This window comes from Uloborus diversus, chromosome 6 (assembly GCF_026930045.1).
Source record: "Uloborus diversus isolate 005 chromosome 6, Udiv.v.3.1, whole genome shotgun sequence".
In the NCBI taxonomy this organism is placed as follows: domain Eukaryota; kingdom Metazoa; phylum Arthropoda; class Arachnida; order Araneae; family Uloboridae; genus Uloborus; species Uloborus diversus.
In genome coordinates this window covers 109,321,327-109,333,616 of record NC_072736.1, presented here as the reverse complement: position 1 = coordinate 109,333,616, position 12,290 = coordinate 109,321,327, and the positions used below count along the sequence as shown (strand labels likewise).

The 12,290-nt window shown below is 32.4% G+C and overlaps 1 protein-coding gene and 2 non-coding genes across 3 annotated transcripts in view; all 3 read left to right on the top strand.

Moving 5' to 3' along the window:
- LOC129224079 (band 4.1-like protein 4) overlaps positions 1-12,290 on the top strand; it is a 173,097-nt gene that overhangs the window by 56,532 nt on the left and 104,275 nt on the right. The window lies entirely within an intron of this gene.
- Positions 5,130-5,201, top strand: Trnaq-uug (transfer RNA glutamine (anticodon UUG)). Its single transcript has one exon. It is a non-coding gene; the product is annotated as a tRNA-Gln (tRNA).
- Positions 5,618-5,689, top strand: Trnaq-uug (transfer RNA glutamine (anticodon UUG)). The gene has a single exon. It is a non-coding gene; the product is annotated as a tRNA-Gln (tRNA).

Below are 12,290 nucleotides of genomic sequence, written 5' to 3'. Positions count from 1 at the left end.
AAGAGAGAGAGAGAGAGACGGAATAACATTAGCTGTTTTGGCAACTATCATTCCGTAGGTGTCAAAACCGAATAGATCAAGTCAATCTTTGCCGAATTGGTTTTTTTTCTCCCCAGGATTTTTAATTTGAATATAAAATGTGTCTTTTTTACCTTCAATTAATTCCCTATGTTAAAATTGCCTTTTAGCGAATTTCATTGATTAAAAAAGACATAATATATAGGGCAGTTCATCTTTTGCCCACCGACCCACAAACTGTATGACAATTCATTAACTTTGCCATAATATAGAGCCATTTTTTTTTCAAAGTACATTTTTGCTGTTATTTAATTTTCTAACTCATTTCTGTTTTATTCACATTTTTCTGGTTTTAACGTTTCAGAGCAGTGACTTAGCAACAGGTCAATGAGCCCTGTGATTGAATTTAAAAAACTTAATTGAAAATAGATTTTCCCCTAACCTTACTGTGAAATATAGTTTTGAAATCCTTCAAAACCTTTTTTTTCCCGGAACACTCGTGTACATCAAAATAAAAATGTGAGTTTCCTCTAACTTTTTATTTTAGAAGATGCCATTTAAATATGAAATAACAAACTTACATTGAAATAAAGCTACACTTCGTAATTCTGTGGATAATAATTGTCGCTAAAAAAAGTACCGTTAGTCATTCTTTTGCATATTTTTTTTTCTCATCAGTTGCATAATTTACAAATTTTTATCCTATTCTACGTCGGCGTCAGCAAAATGTGAATCTTAAGCAACAATAGGATTCGAACTAAAAAGTTCGAAATATCTCTGTGTAGAATTCTGATTCCCATATTTAATTTTTTGACAAGAACAATTTTTCTTTAAATTTTGAACAGTTAAAAAAGTGCCTATGGTGAAACTTAGACATAGGGTAAAGGGGGGGGGGGGGGGTACATGTGAACATATTTTGTTTTACTAAGAGAGCTTGAAGTGAAAGATCTTGAAAAATTCTCCAATGAAGGCAGTCAGAGGCCGAAGCCAACCCGAATACACAGGGTAGGTCAAAAAATACTTTGGACAGGGGAAAAAAAACCCGGGATAAAAGCAATAAATAATAAAGTTTGCTAGTTTCAAATAAATAGTATTTATTGCAATGCTAATAATTAGGCTTGCTAGATTTCTGAAATGTTCAACCGGGGCAACAGAAAGCCCCCCCCCCCTCACACACAGTGTTGCTTTTATTCAAAAGGGTACACATCTTTGGCCAGTTTGAAGAGTTTTTTTTAAATGGTTACTAATTATGAACCAAAACCAGGCAGATATACTTTAACATTTTATTTCTTACACGTTAATATTTATAAGTTACTTTAGATAGAAGAAATACTTTGAATGAGAAATACAAATTTGAATAATATCTACATCGGTAAGACTTTTTCGGTTGCGATCTTGTTGTAAAGATCTTTACAAAAGCTAATCCAACACTAGTTCTACATGTTAGTAGTACAAGGGATCAAGTAATTACCCAAATAATCCTTCACCGTTAATTATTAAAAAAATTTTTTTTGGCAATCTTTTCTCAGATTTATCTTTTTCCGGAACGCGAAGTAAACCGGCCAGGACACCGGCATTTTGTCTGAAAACTGGGACTGTCCCTGCCAAACCGGGACGTCTGGCAAGCCTACTAATAATGTCTATTCATATAATTTCATAAATATACTACGGGGCTCCGAAGGAGTGTTAAAAATTTTTTGGGGGCTTCGTAAAAAATAGGAGGAAAGGAGATAAATAATAATATAAATAGTAATAAAAGGAGAGAAAAAAAAGGGTGTACTTATAAGTAATTTACATTGACGGCTGTCTCGTCACAGTAAGCAAAACATACGTAATATGAGATGTTTTTAATCATTTTATCAAACAGAAAACAATACTTTTCATTACCACAGTTCAATGTGTGCACCGTTTGTGGGACACGGGATGAACTTCTATGCCATTTAGATGTGGTTCGAGCAACATAGGGTGCACACATTGAAATTTGTTAACGAAGGGTATTGCTTTCTGTTTAATAAAATGATTAAATACCCCATATTTTGATGATTGTTTTTCTTACTGTGACAACACAGCAATTACGTATAATTCCACTTTTTTTTTCTCACGATATCATAAAAAATTCTTGAACTTGTGAAGTTTTAGGGTGCTATCCGCGTATTCATACGATAATTTGTGGCTTTTCTATGAATTTTCAAAATGTGTCAAAGACTGTTTGGACACTATTTTGATTTTTTTTTTTTTTTGACGACTTTTAAATATTAAATAATTTTCTCATAGCAAATATGCAAAGTTTGGTCCAAAAGACAGCCTTTGAATTGTATACAAGTTCCTCTTAGAGATCATTTTTCATTCATTTATTTATTTAATTTTACCTGTTTAGATTCGACATTTTACATAGGAGGAAATGTTTCCCGTAATCCAATTCAACAATTTGATTCTCCTGAATGTTAGGAAAAAAATCTTTGTATTTTTAAAATGTTGTCGGTAAAATGTTCATTAGTAGTTGAAATACATTGAAACATAAGGCCTAACGTTTTTGCTAACAAATAGTTTTCTTTTCTGCATAAAAATTTTTTTTTAACTTTTTCCCTTTTTTTTTCAAGATCAGTTTTAAATGTTAAAAGGTTAAAAATGTTTAGTTTAAATCCTTTGAAACCTGAATTCATTCCGAAAAATATTTAGCTGATGTTGAAAAATATCGAGAGTGGAAAAGAGTAAGCTTTCACAGCATCTTTATTCTACTTTATTTTTTAGAAATGTGAACAAAGCACAATATTTCTTCCATTTTCGCCTGCATGACACCAGGGGCGGATACAAGGGGAGGGACATGTGAGGCCTGACCCCCCCCCCCTCCTTCTTAACCGTCGACAAGATTCATCCATCTTATTGTATGAGATCATAATTTAATAATTGCATACAAGATGGATATTTTCCGTAATCTTTTTAATTAAATAATTATTTGTTTGAGTAAATATTTTTGAAAAATTACTTCCTTTCATTTCTTCTGTAGTACAGTCGAGTCCCGACTTAGACGAGGGATGCGTTCCAAGACTCCTGACTAAGTCGAAATTTCGCGTTGTGGAAAAACATATGTATACAATTTTTTTAGAAGCATACCAAATTCTTTTAGACACTTATAAACACCCCTTAAACCGCTTTAAAGCATTCCTCAACTATACACTACAGTTTCCTACACAAAGAATTGAACTTTTACTGTATTTAAAAAATAAAAAACTGTTCAACATGAAATACAATATGCATAAAATGAATGATCAATGGGTCGGAAAGACAAAATAAAACAACACGGTACACACAGTATGTAATAATAACAAAATGTTGCACTATAATAGTGCTGTACAGTAAATACAGTAACAATATTTATGAGTTAAACAATGAGGATAATGATGCTTTATGCTCCATGATAAGATCGTTATCATGGAGCAAATGATACCATGATGATATCATGGAGCAATCTTATCATATAAATTTTTAAAATACGGTTGCTTTTATAGAGTTTCAATTTGTGGCAACAGTCCCTCCTCCTGATCTATTTAATCAACCATACAAGAGCAGCTTCCATTCTAATATTTGCTTTGCTAGACTGCTCTGCAAGCTTCATTATTGAAACTAAGTTCTGAAATTTTAAGGATATCTTTTTGTTTTAACTTTTAATTGTATTTATGGAAGATTCACTCATACTTATATTCGTGTTACTGTTGACATTTTTTTTGTTGTTTAATTTGTAGTTTTTCAAGTATATCGAGAGACTTAGCCCTTCTTTTTAAATCAGAAACTTTTTTTTCTTCCCCTCTTCATTAACTTTTGATGAAGGTACTACTAAGGTGCCTTTATATTTCAACTTTTAGACTAATTTGGTGCGGGAACTTTCACTGTCACGCTGTGAGTGATGCTCAAAGGGAAATACAAATACAAAAGAGACGACTATAGCAACAGGCTCTGGGCCCAGCTAGGCTGGTCCTAGTCAATTTACAATCCCCAGTGAAGATCAATGGCACTCTAAAAACTATCTACTCCCTTGCTCATTACCACCTCTTCTGGTAAGCTGTTCCAAGGTTCCACTATCCTGCTAAAATAATAATTTTCCTACTATCCATTCTAGCCTGAGATTTAACTAGCTTAAAACAATGACCCCTTGCCCTGTTTTCAGTGCTAAATTGGTGCTTTTTATTGACACCCAAACAGTTTCAAAAAGCTTTGTGCAATGCTAGTGTGTATCCGTACCTGCATGACACCCTTTTCTAAAAGCATTATTTCAGTTTCTACTCCGATTGTCCACAACTCTTATAGGAAGAAGTAAAAAGTATTAATCAAAATAAAAAATTAAAACTATTTTCGTTTTTTTTTTTAAATTATTTATTTTTATTTATTTATTTATTTTGGCTCTGATGAGTAAGAATTTTTGTGGACTGTTCTTTAATAAACCAGCTTCGGCAACGATATGCAACTCAAAAAATTGAAGAAATGTCTACATTATAAAACGTTAATGATGTGCCGCTATTGATTATATCGTTTGCATGCCACTGGTTGTTTACATAACTGTTGCACGCAACAGTTATGTAAACTAATTTTATGCGAGCTTTGTGAAAAGAAACAGCAAGAAAATTGTTAAACTTTCATTAGTCTGGACTACGCAAACCAGCAAATAAACATTACATCTTAAATATTTTTTGCATATTGTTAACTTTAATATTGGGTAAACTCTTGATTTTCTCCAATGCTGCATTCTGTATTTCTTTATTGAGTCACTTTTGTAGTTAGGATGAGAAATGTAGATCAATTAGGTTTATTCTCAAATTTTATTCAGAGTCCTGCCGTAATCTTTTCAATGATGTTGTGCTCCATCGTAGATCTGATTTTCTACTCATTCATAAGCTATCTTGGTATTTATTTGCTTTACTCTGAGTGTTGTTACGAGAGTCGAGATGATTCTATTTGAATAGATTAGCATAGTGTCAGTTTACGCGATGATGCGAAAAATCGTGATTTCTCTTTCTGATTTTAACTTAGAAGTGTGTTCCATGCCGTCTAGTGAGTGGTTAGACGCTCTTACTTTCATGCAGACATTCCGGGTTCGAATCCCGGTATGGAATGGAGGTTCCATGGTGTAATGGTTAGCATTCTGGACTTTGAATCCAGCGATCCGAGTTCAAATCTCGGTGGAAACTTGAATTTTCTTTTTGCTTTACATTTATTTTGCATTTAAATTGTTTTAATTCATGAAGTACAAAAGAAACAAATAACGAACCTGTTTGCTTTCAACAAGGAACTATTCAATTTGGTTCGCTCAATTATGTCGGAGTATTTTTTAAAGATGTTGTCTATTTGTTGTGTTTCTTCACATATTTGCATTCCATATTATGCAGAAACTGTCTTCGTGTCTCGTTGCTTTTCGCTGAGTGTTGCTGCGAAAGAAGAAATGAATATTTCTGAATGGATTAGCAGTGTGTTATTTTGCCTGATGTTTGAAATTGCGCAGCTCTTCCTTCCGATTCCCAAACTGAATGTGTTCCATGTCGTCTAGTGGTTAGACGCTCCTGCTTTCACGCAGATAATTCGGGTTCGAATCCCGGCATGGGCTAGAGGTTCCATGGTGTAATGGTTAGCACTCTGGACTTTGAATCCAGCGATCCGAGTTCAAATCTCGGTGGAACCTTGATTTTTTTTTTAAACCTAACAATTAAGAACATAAATCAAATACACACAGTAGTGGATTGTAAGATCTCAGTGAGCCATTATCATTTGTGACGTCACACGAGGTCACACCTTATTTCAGAAATATGGCATTCAAAAAATAATCAAACATTAAATACTTGGAAAATTAAAGCGTTTTCTGCCTCCAAGTTATTTTATTAATTTTTATTTTGTTTTTTCTGTAAAGTATAGGGATTGAAAGTAGAACTTGTGACTAAAGGAAATAACCCCATTACTTCTTTAACTTCTGTTAAATTTCATTGGCTTCGGTTGTCATCTATTTTTACAAAGATTGTGCTTATGCTCTCGGAGAAAGCAATAAATATTTTTTTGAGCAATCACGATTGCTTATTGTTCTTACTTGACTGTTTTGAATTCCTATCATTTTATTTTCCCACCAGCACCCTCTGCCAGCACCACCGTCGCGTCGACCGCTCTCACGATGCTGCTCCTCTTGCAAAAACCGTCTCCAGGTTGCGTCCATATCCTACACACACACACACACACACGCCTACACACACATACACACACTCATGCCTGCACACAGACACAAACACATATGCCTACATACACACACACGCGCGCGTACACACAGCATTGCATACATAACACGCACACACACCCACACACATGCACCTACACAAACACACACGCGCATTCATACATACACACACACACGCTCGTGATTGCGAAAAACATAATTTGAATTCAAGATGCCAAAAATTCAAATTAATATATTTTCTATTCTTTCATTTCGGTTAAAAATTTATTTCCCCGAATACAAAAGGTAACAAATGGGTTAGCCTGTGGCGTACCAAGAAACGCATAAATTAATTTTAAGGGTTCATATTATCATTGTGATCAAAGACGCAATTTCTATAGAATCTTCTCTTTTGGTGAACTCTAAACAAATACTGTATTTTATCTTAGTTCTTCAATTTAAGCTATTCAGCAGTTGAATTTTTTTATGAAGTAATAAAAATTGCAAACATAAATAGCATTTAAGAACTTTTCTCTTACAACTGTAGGAACAAGGACAGATACAAGGGAGGGGAGGGATGGGAAAGGAATGGGTTTAGAATCTTACTCCTGAAAACGTATAGGAATTGAAGTTTCTAAAAGACAACTTTAGATGATTGTTAGTGATGTTTTGGAGGAAGTGTTTGGAGGCCTTTTCCTGGGAATTTTGCGAAATTTAAGTCTTAAAGACGCGATTGTAGACATCTCATGTAGTCTTAGAAGAAGGAATGGGTTCAGTGACTTTCTTCCGGTAATATTTTGAAACAAGTTCCAAAAAGGGCTATTTTAGACAATCTTCGATGACGTTAAGGAGAGAGGATTTCGAAACATTGAACTGGGAAATTATTACGAAATTGAATTGTAAAACGCAATTTTTAGCATACTTCTTTCAACAGAAAAAAAGGAATTGGTTCGGGGAACTCTTTAGCTAAATATGTATAATATTTTAGTTGTTTAAAAAAAATAATGTGGAAGCCCCTCCCTCCTCGGTGGGTGCATATCAGATACGTAGAAAGAGGTAAGGTGAAAAACAATCGCCCGCTCCTTGAAAAATTTCTGGATCCGTCCTTGTGTAGAAACAAGCAAAAATGGAACAGTATTTGAATGCTTCCATTAAGTATCTTTATTTGAAAAATATCAATTTTTTTTCATGAAAGTAATATTTTGGAATCTAGCCCTTTTTTCCAACCATCCATTTTGGATCTTCATTTCAATTTTAAACTAGCGCATTTCCACTGATTTCCACAACCCACAACTTGGTGTCACTGTCTGTTATTATCTCACACAAACTTCGATGGTACATTACATACCTCCTTGCGTACGTCATTGACGTTAGCTATTCAGATTAATTATGTTTATAAAAATTTGCTCGCTGTTTTTGGCATGTTTGCCTAAAATTACCTCAGAAGTGTCCAGGAATTACTCCAATCTTGCTGTAGATCCAAAAAAATTATTAACTTGAATTGTCTTCATTTAAATCAACACTACATTAGTCTCTTTCTCTCTCTCTCTTTTTAAGATAAAGGAATTCAACAGATTGTTCTTACTTTGTGCCAATATTCAAAAATTAACATTTTACAGACTTCGTAATGGTTGCGTTTGCTGTTTGATTTTTGTCCTCGAATTGCTCCAGGCGACTCTTTACAAACGAGAAATTCATTCATTTGACATTTTTCTACGCAATTACATTCAGGTTTGCACAATGACCGAAATTAAGTCTTTGTAAATGGGACAGTAGAACTCTTTTGCTGCACGGGAAAGTCAAAAAAGGACAACCACTAAGTGCTTGTCCAATTTTGTTCTCACTGCTGCCACAAAAGCATTCGCTGCCTATTTGTCACAAAGGAGGAGAAGAAAATGTCTTTGTTTGAAATCAGCAACAAAGCGTTTGATCACAGCTTTGACCTTTCATTTCGGTAGTTTTCTATGATTACATTATAGTACGGTTTTTGACTTATTTGCAATCTTTGTTGCGAAAATCTTTACTTTTCCGACCTAAGAATGAGAAAGGTCATTCCCACGAAAATATTACAAATCAATTTTGAATTTTGTTTATCAACTTTAATAATTCCTGCAAAGTAATTACATATTTTTTCATTGATTCTTCATTTATTTGCGTACATCAAAGTAAAAATGGTTTGTGCATAGGTCATTTATGAACGGTTTTTAAATATCTTCACCTCATCGTGTAACAGGGTGGACAAATATGCTTTCAAAAAAATCGTTCTAATCATAAAGAAAAGTTACAATTATAGAACAAAAATAAAATGGAATCAGGACTTTGAAACTTGTTCTGTATGCAACTTCAAGGCCAAAACTTAAATTTGCAAAAAATCTACTAAATCATTTTTAACAAAATTTGACATAGGGGAATGTGGGGCAAAGTGAAATAACGGGGAAAATTGAAACGGTGCAATATTTTCTCTGTTTTTAGCGCAATCTATCTAGTAATATTTTTACTATGTAGCAACGCATGTGGTCTATTTCAGTCAGAAGAAAGTTATCTTCCGAGAACAAAGCATTTGAAAGCAGAAGAAATTGAAAAAAATTGACACTAATATTGAAATATTGCGTTGTAAGTCAAAAATTATTTTGCTTACAGTATTCATTAAAAAAAATATTTATCCTATTTTTATTTTAAAGGTTTTGCACAATTAGTCTAGAGTGTGCGGGGTAATATGGATGAGGAAAAGTGAAATACGTAGTTCATTTCGTTTATTTATTCAATCATTTATTAAAACACTTGCATATTCATTTATTAATAAATTAATGTGCATTCCTTAATTTAATCATTGACTTATTCATTCACTTATGTTCTTGCTCATTTGCTATTTTATTCTATTTTTTCTCGTATATTAATTTATTTATTCCTTTATTTGTTCTCTCATTTGATGAAAAATGTTTTTAATAATCAAATTAAAATATTCCATTCGAAAAATATTTTTTTTTTTAATTTGGCCCCATGTTAAAAAAAAAAAAGTGGGAAATTTCCACTTTTGTTTTGAAAGTACATATTTACTGCCAAAAATAAAAAATAATATTTCAATGAAAAGTTTTATTTAAAAAAAAAATACATGGCTCTTTCTTTATGTGCTGTAATTTTTGAATACTTCCAATTCGTTTATTTCGTAAAATTTAAAAATTTAAGTTACCTGAACTATTTCTTTTTCCCCACATTCCCTTACTTTTTATTTACATCTCCACCAAATCGATTTTTGTATAAAAAGTCCTTACTCTCCACCACAAACTTTATGATTCTTAGAGGATAAAGCAGAACATAAATTTTAATCCTATCTCGATGAGATTTTACGCATTTATTCCTTCAAAACAGGAGAAAATACTGCCTCCATCTCTTTTACATCCCCCCCCCCCAATTTCTACTTATTTATTTATTTATTTTTCGTACTTTTCAGTTTTTCGTGAATAGAAACCTTCTATAAAAATTTCTTATATTTTTCTCCAATTTTGTTCCGTTTTTCAACATAAGTATAACGGAAAAAACCTTTAGTTACTGAAGTTTATGCTATAGCTCATTTATTTCTACTCATGGATAAAAGACAAAAGGAGGAGAAAAGTTATTGCACACGAAAAAAAACTGTACGAACTAAGAAGAGTTCTATTAAGTCGGGTCCCGACAAAGTAATTAATCAGTAATTATTGCGAAATAGGCCTTGGAACTTCATTTTTATATTCATTCTTATTTTTGTATTTTATTTTATTAATTACGTATATTAAGGTTATAAGAGAGGTTTTTTCTTTCCGTCGTCTTTTTTCAAATCTCCTAATCCTGATATATTGCCGCTGTTTGACATGAAACATTTAATATGCTGAATGCCTTGGATAGGAACAGAGTAAAAAAACCTTTTTAGCTTTGTTTTATTCTTTTTTTTCTTTTCTTTTTTTCATTTGTTACTGCAGCTTCTCCGAAAGAAAAGATATATTTATAAAGCTTTTAAAAGGGGGGGGGGGAGGTATTTAAAATATTTTGTCCAAGAGTAATTTTGCAGCTTTAATGTTGTTAATTAATTTTGGTTTAATCGAATCTCGTTTCATTTACTGGGTTTCAGAAACTTGCTGATGGGAGGCTAATTCAGATTAACTATTTATGACTAGTATCAATTATTGCTACTTTATTAGAATAGCGTTTCTTAATTTCTTTGACATGTGTAACCCTTTTTACCGTCCACCTCTTTGTGGAACACCGGGCTGTTTCTTTTATAGCATGCGTTAAGTGAAACAGTCCGAAATGGTTTATCTTCTTTACTAATAATAAAGCTGAAAGCATGTGTCTCTAGATATATATATATATCTTGGATCTCTGTCTCTCTGGATCTCTGGATTTCTGTTACGCGTATAGCGCCTAGACCGTTTTGCCCACTTTCATGAAATTTGGCACAAAATTAGTTTGTAGCATGGGGGTGTGCACCTCGAAGCGATTTTTAGAAAACTCGATTTTGCTCTTTTTCTATTCCAATTTTAAGAACATTTTGCCGAGCAAATTATCATAACATGGACGAGTAAATTACCAAATCATCAGAAAGTGGAACCGTAACATGGGCGAGCAAATGAACATAGCAAATTGGCGAGAAATTCATCATCCATTATTTGTAAATATACAGGTGAACTAAATGACTTCTTTGTTTTCTACTACGGGCAAAGCCGTGCGGTACCGCTAGTCTGTAATAAAAGGACAAATTATTTCAAATGAAATTTAATGACTACAGAGGTAATTTGGAAAATTAACAAAAAAAAAAACCCCTTAAAATATTTTTAAAACAAAGTTTTAAAGATGCGCCCAAAAATTTTAAGGTTTAAATTTTAAACTATGAGTGACCCCCTGTGGATGTTGAACAGTTGTAGTTACTATAGAACGCAGCCAAATAGAAATTACTCATTTCCTATAGCGATAAATTCATTATATCGTCAATGTGCTCGTATCCTATACTCGACCCCAATGGTGCTTAACCTACATCTCGTGGGCCATATAGAGCCAAAGAATCTGATCTATGTGATCGTCTTTATGTTCAGTCCCACAAATCGAAAACTATGTTCCGTAACCTTAAAAAACAACCGATCTTTTTCATTCTGTGTTAGAATGATTGTTGCAAACTTGAAGCCAAATAGTCAGAAACTGGCTTTTAGAAAACAGATAGAAACTTTGTATCAATACCATCATTCGCCGATATATATCATGATATCTATCCGATATTTATTTTGAAAATATCATGATATTTTGATATTTTCGATATTTATTTTTTCAACTACGGTATTTTCGATATAAGAATTATATTAATCATGGTAATATTGCTCCTTTATTATTACAAATAACCAAAAAGTTATGTATTATATTTTATGATGTATTAATATATCATTAGTATAACAAAGTAATATATTTTTTATTTTATATTCATCAAATTATTAGTAATGTAACAATTTCAATTGATGTTAAAAGTGCCTAGTTAAATATGAAACGTTGGTCAGAAAAACAGAAAATGTCTTACCACTGTGCCCCGACTAATGCATATTTTTTTATTTCTGAATCATATAACTGTGTAAAGGTATCTAACAGAAGAAAAATGAGTAAAACAGCTAATGCTAAATTATATCCATTAAAATTTATAAAAATGTAGAATGAAATATTAGATATGCAGTGGCTCCCAAAAGTCTTCGTACACCTACGACTTTCAACGAAATAGGCCCCAATCAATTGGTTAGAATTAATATTTCGGAATAGGCATTTAATTATAAGATCTCTGATCAATTTTTAACAAAACTACATGAAAAGTTTTTAAAAAATATTGAAACGTAATTTTTTAAAAATCAAAAATCAAAAAGTGCCGGAAATTTTATTTCACAAAAGTCTTTGTACACTTTATAAAATGTCTATATATTATTGAATAACCTAACTTTTGATTAAGTTATTAATTAGTAGAATATTACACAGTATTCATAACACCTTTTAAACGTCTGGGAATAGATTTCATTCTTTTTCTTTCTTTCTTTTTGCGTAATTTCTGAGTAAGTGTTCTACCACACTTCGAATC